At 44.0% G+C, this 17,812-nt stretch overlaps 1 protein-coding gene across 11 annotated transcripts in view; it reads right to left on the minus strand.

Moving 5' to 3' along the window:
• The window catches only part of LOC112112062 (zinc finger MIZ domain-containing protein 1), a 504,548-nt gene extending 492,927 nt beyond the window's left edge, over nucleotides 1-11,621 (minus strand). For all 11 annotated transcript variants that reach the window (XM_024207775.2, XM_024207776.2, XM_024207786.2 and 8 more), the window contains exon 1: nucleotides 11,484-11,621. The gene's annotated coding sequence lies outside the window, so the exon portion shown is untranslated. The remainder of the gene's footprint in view (nucleotides 1-11,483) is intronic.
• Between the last annotated feature and the right edge of the window lie 6,191 nt (nucleotides 11,622-17,812).

The raw sequence follows: 17,812 nt of genomic DNA on the forward strand, positions 1-17,812 counted from the left end.
CCCGCCAGGGTGCTTACCCTGGCGAGCCGCGTGCCGAACGTTGCCGACCCCTGATTTAAGACATTATTTACTGTTGTTGCATCTGCCCTTAAATGGCAACTGTAAGAGCATGGATAAATGGACTAAGATGCCATCTATCCACACTACAGTTCCTATGGAGCAGTTTACTTTCAGACCCTCTGCTTTTAATCTGTGTCAATGATATTATCAAATCAGTGCCACTCCCACTTATTTAAATCAATGCCAGATAATGTCCTAGTTTTTTAGCTTCCTAAATAAATGCTTCTGAGCAAATTTTTCTCCATCTTCTACAGCAGAACAAATTATCACAATAAAGCTGTGACATACGAGGACTATTGCCTTTTCTGGTCCTGATCCTGGAAGTCTACCTTTTGCATGCACAATTTCCTTTAAAGTGAATCGGAATTCTGCATAGAGAACTTCCAGGTCGATGAAACCAAAAGATCCAGAGTTAAAAGCACAAAACATACATAATGCAAAACTGCATACACAATACTATGCGCATGCACACAGGGAATATATGATGGTGTGTGGTCTGACTTAAGGATTTTATCGGCAGGTGGTTAAGATGTCCTCATTATTATCAAATGGCTTTGCCACTGGTCAGTTATGTAGGTCAATTCAAACCAGTGCCAGTAAAAGCTATACACCACACCACTGTTTATTCTGCATATGCCACAGACTTGACAGAAAAATATTTATTAATGTTTCAGGGAGTTTCAAAAGAAAGTTACTAGAATTATTATTATACCCCTCTGCCTGTCAAACCAGTGGTCTGAGTTAAAAGAGGCCTGATTTTCTGAAATACCGAGCGCCCACATCTATTTTAATCAACTGCAAGCTCTCTGGGGCAAGGACTATCTTTTACTATGTGTTTGTAGTGTGGCTATCATAACGCAGTCCCAATCCCCAATTTCTACTTTAATACAAAACACAAATAATAATACTAAAAATAAGTGCCCATCACCTCTTAAAATGTAACCCTGTAAGTCCTAGCACACAGACCTGACAGGGAAATTACAATTCAAAGTCACTGGCACAGGATTTTAAAAAATATTGGACTTGTGTCTGCCTCATGCTTCTTTATGAAATATAAACAAAGTCTGAATGGGTTTTTCTTTGCTTGCACTTATACCTTAGACGCTAGGTTCCCTGTAAGCTGCAAGGCCGCGCAGCAAGCTATTTAGGGCCGCGCAGGTCCCCCAGCGCAGCCTCTCTGGAGCTGCTAGGGGGGAGAAGCCCCTCCCCCGGCCTGGCCCAGGCCCGCCGCGGCCTGGGAGAGGAGCTCTTCCACCAGAGCTGCCGCGGTGGGGAGAGGTGCCCCTCCCTCCCCAGCCCAGGTGCTGCTGCGGGGAGAGAGCTGGGGGGAGTCCTCTCTTCCTGCCGTAGCCCCGGGGCAGCCTGCGCCCCAAACCCCTTATCCCCATCCCCACCCCAGCTGAAGCCCTCATCCCCCGCACCTCAACCCTCTGCCCCAGCCCTGAGCCCCTCATCCCTGGCCCCACCCTGGAGCCCGCACCCCTCTCCACACCCCAACCCTCTGTCCCAGCCCTAAGCCCCCTCGCACACTCTGAACCCCTCGACCCCACTCCACCACATGAATTTTGTTATGTGCACCAATACGGAGGCATTTTTTTCACACATCACCTCCATATTGGTGCACATAACACAATTCATTCCGTACATGGGTGGGAAAAATTAGAAGGAATGCTGCTTAGAAGTATCAGATATGCAAGGTCTGGTTTTGCTAGAAGACTTCTTGTAGGCCTCAGATGACTGAAATGAGCTCTTACACCATAACTGAAAGATGTGGGTGTGAGATATTTAACAAAGATGTCCTTTCTCCCAATTGTTCATTGCACATTGGAGCTTTGTGTGTGTTAACAAAAAACAAGTTTCAAAAAGTCTGACCAAATATTTCTTTCCCATTCAGTCTCTTGATTTGCAGCACTCCTTAAACAGGTCATTTGAAGAATCACCATCAGCAGTTTTAAAAGCTTGTTAGATCAGTCGGCTATGGGGGAGGAGCAGCAGAAAAGATGAATTGGTGAGGAGTGCACAAAAATGCAGATGTTATTATGGTGGAGCAGCAGGGAGTCCACAGTTAAGTTGCCTTAGAGTTTTCAGTAAGTGTATACTCTATCTGCACACAGTGTTCACAAACAAGGAACTACTTCTCAGTGCCTCAGTTTCTTTATCTATAAAATGGAGATAATACCTACATAACAGTGCCATCATGAGCTGCACTTAAAGTTTATAAAGTACTTTAATAAGGTTGGATTGAAGAGATATAATAATCATAGAAGCATTGTCAGGAGAAAGTTCACTAAACCAGATTCCTTTTAGAAGGAGCATTCCAATCTTAGATACAAAATGTTAAATCAAATGTAAAGTGCATCAACCTGCAGCAGAACAAAAAGAGGAAGCTTTCTTTGAAAATGCTTGGGGGTGGCATAGGGTTGCTGCAAGGGCAGCCAGTGTAAGCTGTGCACCTGTTGTAAACAAGTTAACTTCTGTGATCCTATTGTTGGGAAAGAGTTATAAGAGCATTAAACAAACATCGAAATTGTAGGAAGGACACAAAGAAATGAGATAGATCTTATGACAGTCACATTATTCTTCTTTCCCTCTGCAAACCGCAGCAGAAGAAACCCTCTCTCTCATTTATAAATTGTTCTATTACGAATTTAATGCCACTGAGGAAGTCTCAAAATTATTTTTAATGCTTTTTTCCCCCCTTGGGAAGAGGAAAAGGCAGCCAGATGGGATTTCTGTTGACCTATGAACACTTTCCCGCTTTTAACAGTGATGGCTCTTTACTGTCACACACTTCTTACCCTGGTAGCCAGCATTCTCAAACTATCTCTTAACCTGAAACACACTCTAAGCAAATTTTCCTTATAGATAAGCATTCCAATTTCTGGTCACTAAGGCGGCCAAAATCTTATGAGCAACTACAATCCTGTGGAATCCTTAAGGTTTGTGTTGAGACCATGCTGTGTGTGAAACTTAATTGAAAACATTACAGCTCCTGAAAAAAGAGCCTGTTCCAGACTATAAAGGCTTTGTTTTGCTTTAACATTATTAAATTTGGAGGCAGAAAGGGGAGCTCTTAAAAACCTCACTGTGAGAAAGGAATCCTCTTATTAAACCCAACTTAAGTCACTGCCCAAAAGCTTCCTTAACACACAGTTAAGGTTGCCTGGCAGTGCCTCATTCCCTTCCAGAATGTTGAGTGCACCTATACCGAAACCAGGAAATACATAGTCAAGGTACACACCAATCCCTCCCCACAACCTCCGTTCTGCCCCCTGGAGCTGGCAAGAGCCATTGGTGATAAAGTGTAAGTATGTTTCAGCCAGGGCTGCCCTATAATAGGAAGACACTAGGAATAACTAAATGAATGTGCTATTTTAAGTTGGTTGTGTCCCACAGAACTGTATTCTCTCATTTGTCTGCATGCTGCACCAACGGCTCTTCAGTGTGTTATTAACAGCTATATTGACTGGTGCAGGGATACTTGCTGTAGATTGCCACAGCTCACACTGGGATATAAGGAGAGGTGCATCTGCACCCAAATGTATCCTGGGCCCCTCCTTTCTGTGTTGAGTTATGTGGGTTGTGTGGGCAGAAGAGCACAATGGTCTGTTGTTGCCATAGGGATTTGTAGCAAGCTGCAAGCATACATAACAATACACTACAGGAAAGAGGTATGTTCGGGTGATGTTCCAGAAGGAATCCTTAGGACAAGGGTCAAAGGGAGGTAACATCTGCCAACTCTGAGGTGGTTTGTCCTGAACAGGTGAAATGCTTTGGTATAGGCCTGGCACAGCCAGCTTGTGTTCACTAAACCCATCCTAAATATAACTTTTGCCTTAACGAGGACACAGTCTGACATTTTCTACTGCTGTACTCAGCTACCATCCCTGGAGTGTTCCATATCATCTGGAAAGACAGAGTGCTGCAATGTTATCTGTCGGGGTGGGCTGGGGTATCATTCAAAAGAGGGCAGAGTTAAGGGTGCAGGGCACAACTGGCAGTACTTTAACTCTGTAGTTCCTATTTTTCATAGATTAAAGTATAGGTGCATTTGACTTCCTGATGACGTAAGAGGCACTCCAGTCAACCTCAACCCTGCATTAACCATTTCTGGGCAGTGAATTTCCCTTGTTTTTTGAGGAAATGGTAGTACTGAGGGAGCCATGATGGGAGGGCTGAAGGAGATCACCTGGGGAACACCTCACTGCTATTCAAACACTTTGTATCTGTAACATCCTGGAACCAGCATGGCTACAAGAACACTGCATACCTTACTGCCATTCACCTACCTGCTCTGCCCTCTTCCTGGCTCCTTCATGCCTCCTGCTATAGCCTCTTGCAATAAGGGTGCCAAACTGAGATCAATTGCAAGTGGGTGATACCAGACTAGGGAGGATCAAGGACATCATTTGAGCTTCAAATGTGGGGGGGGGGGGGGGGAGAAGACATTAAGAACTGTAAAATTTTGAATCATGTGATTTTTAGGAGGTGGGGTGGGGAATGTATTTCAGGAACACCTTGATCAAAAGATCTCAGATTTGGACCATTAACCCTCCCTGGATTCTCATGAGGCACACAATTTTCAAGACAATCCAAGTAAGGATGTGGATTTCAAAGCACTTAGAAAAATCAGCTGCTAAACAGTAAACTAGTCTCAACTTTAACTATAGTAGCACTATCACCCAGTCATGACCTATTAACAGAGGAAGGCAGAAAGCTCAGGCTGACTGTATTTGGAGAGGGTGGGTATTTAAACAAGGAAAAGAGAAGAGATGCTTACACTTTAAAAACTGCTGGCTAAGGCACAGAAGGTGTACCTTTCAGAGCAGGCTGAAAAGCTCTTCTGTTCTCAGAGGGTAACAGGAGCACAGCCAAGAGACAAGCAGATATTTATCAGAGGAATTGTTTTTTCCCCCTACTAAATGACCAATTGAAGCCCTTACCATTCTGTCATATATCTGTGTCACTGTAGCCCCAATAAATAAACCGCTCTGATTAGTTATGAGACTATCTGGAAACCCCTACGAGACTGATAACACTGGCTTTGTCAGCCAGTCAATCATCATGCTCTGCAGTCTCACAGACATGCACAAACAAATAAACCCCAAACTTGCTCACAGCTGAGCTGCATTTCTCCATTTATTTCACCCCTCCAAGTCCCCTCTGCCAACAAGTGTGTTAATCTGTTAAGCAAAAGGTCCTTACAAAACAAGGGCAGATAATATTTCATCAGGTACAGAAAACTGTAACAAGATCAGGGCACAGTTTATCTACACTGTATGCATTTGTGTATTAAGCAGATCGACCTGTTAGTATCCTTCAATTAATACCATCGTGGCCCAGATTGACTTATGCTTGTGAAATAACTCACCAGGAGACTGTTTACACACACAGCTCCTCCCCCCCGCCCCATTACCTCCTCCAGTGATTTCTTACACGTGGTTTACAATAGCAGAGGCAAGAAACAGTTTCAAGAGGCCAGACACAGTGATTAGAAAATTACCATGTTGATTTCATATCACACTGTATGGAAGGTATATAATGTCTGTTGGCTTCATTCTGATGCTAATTTCCAGTAGATACATTTATTAATATCTAGTTTGGAATTGCTCCCAGTTCCTACCTTACGTTAAGCTTTCAGGAAGCAGTGGCTGCTGTGGAGAGTAGTAAGATAAAAACATGTGCCCTTCACAATTAACAAAAAACTGAGCAACCAGTTGAGTCTGCACACACATTATTCATGGAAGCTGGGGCCAGCCAAAGATAGTTCTACCTCACCACGGCCTTAGCCCAGTAAAGAAGGCTCAGAGCAACCAAGAATGACTTCGAGCTTGCACTCCATACAGTACTGAGAAACTAAAATATGGTTCTGTTGCAAAGGAGATAGCAGGGCAGGGAGCCACAGAATACTTTATGAGAGAGAGACAAAATTCAAGGCTGCATAGATCTGGAGAAGGATGTCTTAGTATTATGACATCTGTTTTATAAATCGACTCTCCACCATCCGCTGACATATAAACATTTAGTCAGGAGAAAATCAAATAGCAAGCTCCTTACGCAGACAAACAGTGAACAGTAGGGGCAATCCAAATCCACAGATTTATGGTACTTCCACAGATTTCTGTAGTGCCATGAATAGTAAAGGGATTTTATATTAAAAAAAAAAAAATCCTACGTAGATTGAACCAATAGGCTACACACTTTACTTTGTGAAGCAATTCAGTGCAGCTTTGTAGAGTCAGAGACACAGTATCAACAGAAGGAAAATTTCCCATATTCATTTTAATGAAGTGTTAACTTGATAGTTTAGATGTGACCACTTGAATGCTAACTTATTAAATAACTAAACAAAATCCAAACACCCAGCCTGAATTACTGAACTACCATTACAAAGGGCATATGGGTCTGTTTTGTTTTTAGCCCTTTAGAGACACCTTTAAAAAGTAAGCCATCATCCCCTCACCCCAGAAACAATTGGATCCAGCTGTTCCAGAATTGAATGATACGAATATAAGCTACTGCTTTTACCCCCATATGCATGTTTGAAAGGTATAATTATCTCAACAGATGCGAACATAAGAGAGCTTGAATCAAATGAACATTTCTGAGTTACACAGAGGGGTATGTTCCTTGCAGATTTGGGTTGTTCCCACTGATTAAAGTTAATTTCTATTACCATGGGCTGGATAATTTAGCTAGACACACTAAGGACCTACACAAGATAGTTTTCTCTCTCCCACTAGAAAAGTACTGTCTACATTATTTTTCATCCTTCTCTCCTTGGGAGAAAGTTGTACCACTTTGCGCATATAATCAGAGCCCAACCTTTGCAGGTAGTAAAAACCACTCCGTTTTCAATGCTTCTCAACCTATTAGAAACAAAAGCATCACATGACAAAGCTTAAGACCATCTCTACTCTCATAATACACTACTGCCTCCAACAGTCAAACTAGGATGATCCATTACACCTCCTTGCCTGGACATTTCTCTTGCAACCTACAGCCCTTTTAAAAACTTCCTAAAATTAACCAACCTAAATGCAGATTGTTCTATAAAATCCAATGTAAACAAATAAAATGAAAATTGCTACATAAGAAGTTTTTGCTTTGGGGGAAGAGAGAGGAATAAAATCATTATGACAAAGTAACACTTGGGTTTGCAAACCTTTTGTTTTAAACCAAAAAGACACCCATTTGAAGAATAAATTCTAGCTCCACTGACACTGCCTAGCCTTATGTCAGCAGGGAAGTTTAGATCCACACAAAGTTCAGTGAAATAACAAAACACTCCTACCATATTGAACTACTGGATATACCCCATGCATATTTGCTTTGTACTACATCTTGATGAAATATGCTTCCTCTTTCAAAAACAAACCAACATCTTAAATGGATAAAGAAGTCTTGTCAGCACAGTAGCTGATGAGTGCAATCATAAACCAATTCTCAACTCCGCAGCAATATTCTCTCCATGTCTTTACACTAATACTGTATAGGATTTCAAAGAAATTGGTATAACTAGGAGGGAACAAATTAGTCAGTTGCATAGTGGTCAAATTCACTACCACAGGCACCAACTGCAGTCCCAGGTATGTATAAGAAACAGATTTTACACGTAGAACAATAACTAGATTACTCTCTGCACTGTTTGATTCCAAGTTGTTATGACATAGTGAGTAAAAACTAGTAGATCCTGAGCCACCCTTATGTTCACTCCTCAAGTCACACTGTACTCTGTATAACTTGGAAATGCAGGGCCCCTATTGCCTCCAAATGCTAGGGCACATGTTAGCAAGACAGAAGGCAAAACAAAAAACAAAATTAACAAACTTGTACGTTTTTCCAGTTTACAGTGAGAAACCAAGCTTTTCTGGCAGATAACACACATGTCAAGTTGCTAGGGACCAGCTAACTTTGGATCAACTGTAGTGTCACTGATGTAATTACCACCCATGAGTTTTGTTGTGGACACAAAACCTTTGGAACCTATAAAAGTGGAAGAGATATAGGGTAAAGGGCAGGCAACTCCCAAGAAAAGTTATGAATGGAAACATATGGTACCTAAAATTCCATCACTTCAACTCCTTGTAAAACTTTCTGATTATTAAAAAAAATCCTTTAAGTAATGGGAAAAAATAACTATTATCTTTTGTGTGATACAATATTTTGGAAAACAAAGTTCTACACCACACTCATAGCCAGGTTTCATGATCTCAGACACTACAAAACATTCACTGTATAGATGTCCAGCAACATGGTTCTTTCCCCAACAAAGTTTTAACTGAGCCTTTGCCATAGACACAATTTCTGAAATCATTAAATTTTATTTAAGGTGTTGTGAACCTTAGCCGCTGTAAACAATGAAAGCATCCACTCATGTTGACATGAGACAGATAAGTGAAATACTACATTCACTGGCTCTGCTTTTTATTTTTAAATGAAACTAAAATCTCCTTTAAGCTTAGCCTACAGAGTAGACAAGAACTACTTTTGATATAGGGCAAAACCACAGATCTGGCAATTAAATCCTGAGCAATTTTTTATTTTTTTCTTCTTTTTACATCCTAAAGACAATTCTAGAACTTCAGTTCTCATGTTCTTTAAAACAATTTTTCTTAAAAAAAAAAAATAAACTGGATAGATACTTCAAAATTCATATAATTTTTGCACTCAGGAAGAAAACATTGTAGTCTCTTTCCTTAGCCTCAGAATTTTGAAGAAACTAAAAAGGTGATGATTTTAAAAAAAGCAAAATTGTGTCCTCTAATTAGGGGTGTTTAGATTATTTTAAGTCATTTTTTCCACAATCTCATTTTAATAAATGGCCTTTTCTCCTCCCCCCCCCAAACTCCCACCCAAACTCAGAAGAAAACAGTGTCACCAAATGCACTCAACCAGCCTCAAAGTCACACGTGCTCTATTGCAGATCTTGCTTTCAATGTGTCTTTTGTTTGATGGCTGGTGTTTCAACATCCTCGAGTTGAACAGAAAAAGGTCAGCGCAAGTCTTCTGGCATTCATAAACCTGAATCAGGCCCCGCCAAGAGAAGATTGATGCCATAGTAAACTTCCCTCGATCAAAAGAAGGGGGTGCAAGTTTGAGGCAGAGACCAACTCGGTGTCTGCTAGATTAATCCTAATTCTCCCCAAAACTGTCAGTAGTTCTAAGTGTATAATTTTGCTGAACCTCTTTGTCAAACTTTTCCTCAGTTGCCTGTACATTAATTTTGGGTTAGAACTTTTGCCACAGTGCAAAATGATTGCACAAGTATATTAAAGCTGGAATAATCTTTCATTAGCAACAGCCCTGCCTAAACATTTATCGTGGGGCTTTTTTTTTTTTTTACCCTTGTATCCATATCCTATACCCACCCCCCATTCTCCTGTCTGGAGAGGAGGAGACTGCATCATTAACCTTCCAATTTACAAGGCCAAGTTCCATATTGCCACTATAGAGAAGCTGTTGCTAAAGATTCCTTAAAAGCTCTGGCACTTCAAGGCAGTTGGAACTACTCAACCAGAGCCCAGAGCCAAAGCTTTGCCAAAGCATTAATGGGCTTTTGCCCTTTTAAATTTTATAAGCCTGTCGCCTTTCTGATGCACACAGTTCTATTCAGGGTTCTAAATGGCCATTTCATATTTAAAAGAAAGCTTGCATAGGTAGCACCCTAAAACTACCCCAGGTCATTCATCTCCCACCGACTCTCTTACTGTCTCTTAGGAAACCTTTGATAGAGCATTTGTTCAGGCTGCCAAGTTAAATCCTCCTCCCTCATGTCAATGCACTGAAAAAAGCAGTCAGAATACCAGCTTCACTCAGGCCTGCTGAAGTAAATGGAGAAAACCAATTCCTCTGTCGCTACAGAGCCATTAAGCCGTTTGCAGATTATTAACTGAGGCAAAAAAATATACACTGTGCACAATCAAACAGTAATGCAGGGCTATTGCTTAAGTTAGCTTCAGTTTCAATAAATTACCTATATGTGGTAGTTTCTAATTCTCAGTCCAGCTGCCTGGACCAGTTAGTGAGACGCACAATCAGAGCAATTTGTTATGTTTTCACCATTATATATGTCAGTTTTATTAAGCATATGAATGAGGTCTGCAACAGCAGAAGGAACTTAACACAAGAAATAGTCTTATGCTCCCCATCACAGACTCCAAAGTAGGATTGAAATTAAACTATACACGTGTAAAACAAAAGTTTGCAGAGTAAAAAAATGGGTATAGTAACAACTTCCCCATTCCTCCTTTTACCTCTCCACCCCCTCCCCCATTACAAAATCAGCCTAGAGAACCCCATTCCAGATGATTAGAGCAAGGAATACAACATGACTAGATGGCTCCTATTTTTATGTTTACATTCCTTAAGTGTCTTTTAACTGGCTGCCATTCTCCCTTTTACTGCAGCTAGCTCAGCCAGTCTCCCGTGAAAACGATTCCCTCCTTTTTCCTTTCACAATGGCAAGAAAGCAGGAGCTGGGTTCTTTCAATCGGCCCCTCTCCCCCCCGGCTTCCTGGACAGATGTACACAGGAGAGAGAGAGACTACTCCTGCCTTGTGATTGAGAGAGGCCCCAGTCCCAACTGGCTTTCAAAACCCAGACACAAGGAATTTACACTCAGGCAAGCTTCCCAAAGCCCGGAAAACATGCCCAATCCCCCCCCCCCCCCCCCCCCCCCCCCCCCGGGAAAATACTTTGCTATTGCAACCTTCCTCTTCCCACCCCTTACCCCCAAAGATTCTTCAGTGCCAGTTCGATTGATTACGAGCCTGTCGGTGCACAACCGGAGCAGTCAGGAAAGGTAAACTGGCCAGAAAACAGAAGCTATCCGGAATATTTTAAAACCTCCTTTGTTTTTATGGCACAAGATCGCTCGCTCTCTTTCTCTCAGGCATGCCTAATTCGCCTCATTGTTTCAGCTTTTAAAACTTAAATCTACAACATGACCCCCCGTCTTCTGCTATAATTTTCAAGGATTCCTCCTTTTACAGTCAAGACACCTATTTCCCCAACACTGCCCCCTTCCCTCCCCAGCTCAAAGAGGGTGAGGGAGTGATCTGAGCCCCATATCCATAATATAGAACACTCTGGCTCCTTAATCTCTATTCGCTACAATCACAAAAAGGCAAGGAATTTCCTTTTCCGCTGGATCTCCTGTTTTCTTTTTCTGTCTCATTCCCCCTTCTCCTCTCTTCCTTTTCCAGACACACAGATACAACCTGTCCCTTTAAGAAATCTTCACACATTTTCTTGTCTCGCAAAAAACAAATGTTCTCTCTCTCTCTCTATATATATATATATACATATATATTTCCTTAGCTTGGTTACTCCATTGTTTCGCCTCATTCAAGATACAATCCTTGCCCGGTCACAAACACAGGGAGGTGTGAACATAAGACTGAAATAGACACGAAACTTACCTAGATTGCACAGCAGGCTTGCAGTAAGCAATATAATAAGAAAGCAGGCAGGCAAAAATCCTCTTTCCCCAACTGATTGGCAGCTCTGTTCAGGTGCTTTTAAAAATATTTTTCATTTAAAAGCGGTTTCTCTCTCCTGCTCCCCCCCCCCCCCATACAGACAGTGAAAAGGAGCTCAATGTTAGTGGGTGAGTAAGTGAATCAACTAGCAGAGAGCACAGCAAGTTGAAGTGTCAAATTACATTGGCTATTCTATTACCAAAGGGCCATGCTTTGTGGCTGTTGGCAAAATCTGTCCCAGATTCCTATCTGAAAGGGAGCTGCCTCCTGTAGGGATGTTCTGTCCCTCGCTCTCTATTCTCGCCCCCTCTCTTCCCTCCCCGCATCACATAAAGTTAAAGTTAAAAATGCAAATATTGTTTTACAGGATTTAAAAAAAACCCACAAACTTCCTCTTAATCCTAGTGAATGGCGTGCAGTGCAAACCATCCCAGAGTGAACGCATGGGACTATCCTCCCCTCTGGATTTTGATATTGCTGATATTTTTAATATTTTGATATTCCCACTCTGGAATTTATGTAATTAAAAGCGTGCGATGCTGCCCCAGTTTATGTTCTCCTCAAAGGGGATCTTTGCCGGGGTTTTGGGGAAGACGGGGGGGGGGGAGAGACAGAGACTACTGAATGGCTGGTTGCAAGGGTCAAGCTCTTTTGCCTTTTTGATGCGTTTCACTTTATATTAGTTCTGTGGGGTTTTATTTTCAAGGCGAGCAGCCCTAATGATTCAGGAAGGAAGGGATAAAGGAACCGATAGAGAGGAGCGCTGGATTACCCTTCTAGCCGCACGGGAAAAAAGACTCTCTGTTCTGGTGGGGAAGGAGAGAAGCTTTTCTAGGGCTAGCAAGAGAATAGAATCGTTCCTTAAGAGAGCTTTCTGACTGCCGGTAGCAGCCCCAGCCAACACAATCTCCAGCCCGAAGAGGAGTGGCGGTATCACTACACGCACAAGCTTCCCCAAAGAAGGACGGCTTAGGGAAGAGGGAGGGGAAAACAGAAAAAAAAAGAGGAGGGGCTGTTTTTTATTTTAATAGCAACCACTCCGGATGCGGGTGTCCAATTGTCCCTGAAAGTTTGATCGTGTTCCTTGCTATCAATTCAATGAGCTATCCTCCCCGCCCCACACACTTTTTGACCATGTCACTGCAAATCTCGGGGCTTTAAGATGAGCTCTCAGACCTTACTGCTAGGCGGTTCAATCGAATAACAAAAATAATAGAGGGTGAGGTGTTGTTGTTTTTTTTTTAAGAACAAGTCCAGCGTGATTTCCAATAAGAAAAGACAAGGACAATTTCTTGTTATTACCAGCACCAATCCTCTAAAAACAACTCCCCCGACTTCTCTTTCTCCTGATAAAACACTTCCAGGACAATCAATATTTTATGATGAGTTGTTAATAAGCCTAATATATTCATTCCGGTTCCAACGGGGTTTGTTAGATTATGCAATTAAGATAAGCAATTTAAACAGTGCTATAGAGCTCTTCATCGGCTCGGATTTATTTTGATGTTGGAGGAGGAGAAAGAAATCTAGTATTTAAAGGATGTCGAGTTACTAGAAGGGGGAGGAACTATGTTTTTATCAGCCAAACTGCAACTGTATTCACATTGCACTATTTATGGTGGCAACACTTTTGCACTTATGCCGACTAACGACTGCAATTGTTTCCCTGACCCATTTTAGTGGTGCTCGCTTATTTACGCGGGTGTTCCGTCGGTAAGGAGAAGGGCGAGTAGGAATTCAAAGTTGATTAGTAGGGGAGGGGTCAGACCCTTAACTGCTACCTTCTCTTTTCCAGCCTGCTTCCTAATACATAAATCATCAAACCAGAATTTAACCTCAGCTATTATTACCTCAAAAAATGTAGCCCCATCCCCTCCCCTCCCCACCCCCAAAAAATCCGTCTAACCTAGTGTTATTCCTGCTTTTCATTAACACTTTAACTGATGCTCTGAGGACCTGATCCATTACTGAGGTCAGTGGAAGCCTGGCCATTAACTTCGGGGGGCTTTTGATCAGTCCCTTAGTGATTTTTTTCCTGTTCCTCGATCTAAAGTAACCTCCCCACCTCCTTAGTGCTTTTCCCACGTCCCTCTCCCAAATCTACCCCACTAAAGGGTCTTAGTGCTTTCCCCTGATCTCCCAATCCCAGCGTGCTTTCTGCCTCCCCTTGCCCCTCTGACCGTGTCTGCAACAGACCAACCAGAAGGCGTGGAGAGCTCCTTATTGCACAGAGCGAGCCCCTTCGATCAGGGACTGTCTCCTGACGCGCCTGCAAAGCACCAGCCATATGCAGCTGTGTAAATAATAAATCCCCGCCAGCAGGTCACCTCTATAGCTAGGGAAACGTGGGGAGACATACAGGGGCGCAGATCTGGGTGCTATTGCAATGTACCACAGGCGGGGAGATCCGAAGGGCCCCCGCGGGGGGAAACGAGCGGAATGTTGCTAGAGGCCAGCGCCGTCGGTAACGGGGAGGTGCAGCAGCAGCGTGCGTGGAGGAAGCTCCAGTCCAGGTGCTGCGGGGCCGACTCCGGGCGCCGCGTTTTGCAGACAGCCGCCATGTCAGCCGGAGAGCGCTGAATAACAAAGACAAGTTTGAGAGCAGCGGCAGCCGCAGCCGCGGCGGCAGGGCTGGCGGAGTGACGTCAGGGAACAATGCCAGTGCCAGCCGCGCTGACACACGCACCGCGCCGCTGCTGCTCCCCCTCGGCCCCACCGCCACACGCAGCACAGGGCTCTCCGCTGCTCCGCGCCTTAAAGGGGCCGCGCCCCGCTGCAGGACCAGCCCCGCTGTGCCTGGCTGCCACTCACACCGGGGTGCGGGAACCGGCCCGGCTTGGTGCTGTTTGGAGCCTTGCTCTTATTTGCTCAAGGCAGCTGCTGGCCCTGCATGGGCCTGGAGGCGGACACCGCTCTTGCCCCCAACGGGGCCGCTCCTACAGGCTCTTACTTACGAGCGTAAGCCATACCTGTGAGCAGGGGGTGCAGGATCGGCCCCACCTCGGCCACCAGCCTAGACTCCACACACCAGATGGCCCGATCATTAGTTACTAGATTATTTGATTGTTGAAAAAAAACATTGCAGTAGTTCCATTAATTGCCATGGTGCTCATTACACAGGGTGCTTGCTGTGAAAGGCCAAGTTCCTTTTTTCCATGTTGCTCTGCTGGGTCAGGAAAAGAAGGGGAGAATGATTCATCTTGTGGTCAGGTCATATGAGTAGGGCCTAGAACAGGGGTTCTCAAACGGGGTTGGGACCCCTCAGGGGGTCATGAGGTAATTACATGGGGGGGGTCATAAGCTGTCAACCTCCACCCCACACGGCGCTTTGCCTCCAGCATTTTTAATGGTGTTAAATATATTAAAAGGTGTTTTTAATTTATAAGGGGGGTTGCACTCAGGCTTGCTATGTGAAAGGGGTCACCAGTATAAAGGTTTGAGAGCCACTGGCCTAGAAGATCTGGGCTCTTATTCTGTGTCACTCTCCCCATGTGAGTGACCTTGGGCTTGGCACTCAGGAACCAATTGAGATAGCCCCACTACCTTCGGACCTCTTAAGCACCCATTCTGCTTCACCTGGGGGTGTAGTTGCTTATTGACTTCCAAGGGAAAAATTTCCATGCATAAGTGTGGCCAGCAGCAGATTTAAATTTTGAAATGGGTCCTCTGAGTTTGGGTGCCGCAGTTGCTGGGTGCCATTTTGGAATACCCAGGGCCTGAGTGTCAGAGGTGCTCAGTGCATAGACCTGATCCAAAGCCCCATGCAGTCAATATAAATATTTCAATTTACTTCAGTGGGCTTTGCATCAGCAACCTGCAGCTCTCATAGTCATCAGCTGGGGGTACTCAGCCCCAGAGGGCCAGATTTTTAAAAGGTATTTAGTAGGGTTGCCAACTTTCTAATTGCACAGAACCCAACACCCCTGCCCTGCCCCTACTCTGCCCATTCTCTGGGGCCCCGCCCATACCTACTGCATCCCCTTTCCCTCTGTCGCTCCCTATCCCCCACCCTCACTCACTTTCACCAGGCTGGGGCAGAGGGCTAGGGTGTGGGCTCTGGGGTAGGGCCAGGGATGAGGGGTTTGGGTGAAGGAAGGGGCTCCGGGCTGGGGCCGCTCTGGTTGGGGGTGTGGGCTCTGGGGTGGGGCTGGGGATGAGGGGTTTGGGATGCAGGAAGGGACTCAGGGCTGGGGCAGGGTGTTGGGGGAGTGAGGGGTCCCGGCGGCACTTACCGCAGCTACCAGAAAGTGGCCACCAGGTCCCTGCATCCCCTAGACACGTGGGCAGCCAAGGAGGCTCCACACACTGCCCCCACAGCTCCCATTAGTTGCCAACAGGGCCGTCCTTAGGCATACGTGGCTGCGTAGGGCATCCGAAAATTTAGGGCACTACTAGGACAGCAAATAAGAGCAGGTTGGCTCCCGCACGCCCAGCGCACGCTGCAGTCTCCTTAGGCAGGGGCCGTATTCACAGAGCTGAATGCGCTGGTGTGGCGCATTCTGTGAGAGGGAAAAAGGTACTGGGGGTCGCTGTGGGGAACTGTGACAGGAGCCACATGGAGCTAGGGCAGGTAGGGAGCCTGCCTTAGCCTCAGGCCCCCGCTGCACCGCTAAATGGACTTTTAACGGCCTGGTTGGCAGTGCGGACCGGAGCCGCCAGGGTCCCTTTTCGACTGGGCATTCCGGTCCAAAACCAGACGCCTGGCAACCCTAGTATTTAGACATGTAGATTGTAAACTCTTTGCGGGCAGGGATTATCTTGTGTCCCCTTAGCACAACGGGGACCTGGTCCATTACTTGGGCTGCTGGATTATTATTATTATTTGTATTACCACAGCAGCAAAACACATAAACAAAAAGTAACAACAACAATCGGGATTTTCAAAACATGCAGCTGCCTAACTCCCATTTATTTCAAGGCACTTTTGAAAATCCCCCCCGAATGCCTACTGCCTTTAATAATCTGGTCCTTAGTGGCTCCAGCTGGGCTCCCAAAAACAGTGATACTAACTTTTAAAAATGTAGTCCTTAACCAGTCTATGCTTCTGTTTCTTTATCTGGAAAATAGGAATAATCATCATATATTGCATGCCTGAAAGCTATGGAAGGCTCCCTAGAAAAAAAAAAAAGGAGTGTAATTTTATTTACTATGCTAGAAGTGCAAAAATGTCAGTGTTATATTGTCTTTGCTCCATGTTTGTAAAGAGCCATATAAAGTTTCATAAGAAGAATACTAAGAGCTTCGGTGGATTTTCATTGAATGGCTGTAGGGACAAAATGTGTATTAAAGTTGGATTTTAATGTAGGTGATTTGATTAGGGTGGTTATTTTATATCAATTTAGGATTAGACAGGCTGTTTGTACAGCCTTTTAAAAAAGGTACAGTACTTTGCAAGTGCTAACCATTACCAATACAATTAGAATATTTTAAACAACATGTTTTTAAATTGGGAAAAACAAGGGTTTCACTTCCTACCACCTTAGAGGGATCCCTGTGTCAGAAACAGGGTTAATACTGAGCTGGATCTCTTGGAGGGTGAGAATGCCCATGTCACACATTTGCAGAAAGCCCCATATGATTTTGGGACAGCCTGAGGACAAGACCATCAGCCCCAACATGTCTTACCTTCCTTTAAATATGGTGGCCCCTTTGCCTCTCCATTTCTATACTCCATTGCCCTTCCTTTGAGATCCATATAAACCCCAATAATTTTACCTAGCAGTCCAGAGATTAAAAAGATGGATACTGTTTAGTCAATGCAGCCCATAAATCATTCTGCTCCCGAGCCTGCGTTTGATGCCCATTATTGAAACGTGGGCTGCATAAACCCAGCCTTCTAAGTAACTGATGATGACATTGTACCCATGCAGTCATTTCATTATAATCACATAGATATGTCATTAGCATCACACCTTAATAGTGGATTAATTAGCAATTAATTTCCTCTTCTTATTGAATGATCAGCTTGCTAAGGAGTCAAAACTTTTGTTGTAACAGCCCACAAAAGCAAAGGCCAGAACTAGGTTTAATGTTTCACATTCTAACAATTAATGGTTTAGAACTGTGCTGGTTGAAGGCAAAAGTATTATAAAATTAAGAAATTAAATGTCTCTCTGGGATGGAAAAAATGTTTACAAGGCCATATTCTAACCTCTCTACTTAAACATCATTTCCACTGATGTCAACAGGATAGAAAATGGAAATTGGAAGCTGTGTTATTGGTATGTTATGTAGTAACTGGTTTAATTCTTCAAGATTCTTTGGGACTT

This window comes from Terrapene carolina, unplaced genomic scaffold, assembly GCF_002925995.2.
Source record: "Terrapene carolina triunguis isolate 2854851 unplaced genomic scaffold, T_m_triunguis-2.0 Scaffold148, whole genome shotgun sequence".
Classification (NCBI taxonomy): domain Eukaryota; kingdom Metazoa; phylum Chordata; order Testudines; family Emydidae; genus Terrapene; species Terrapene triunguis.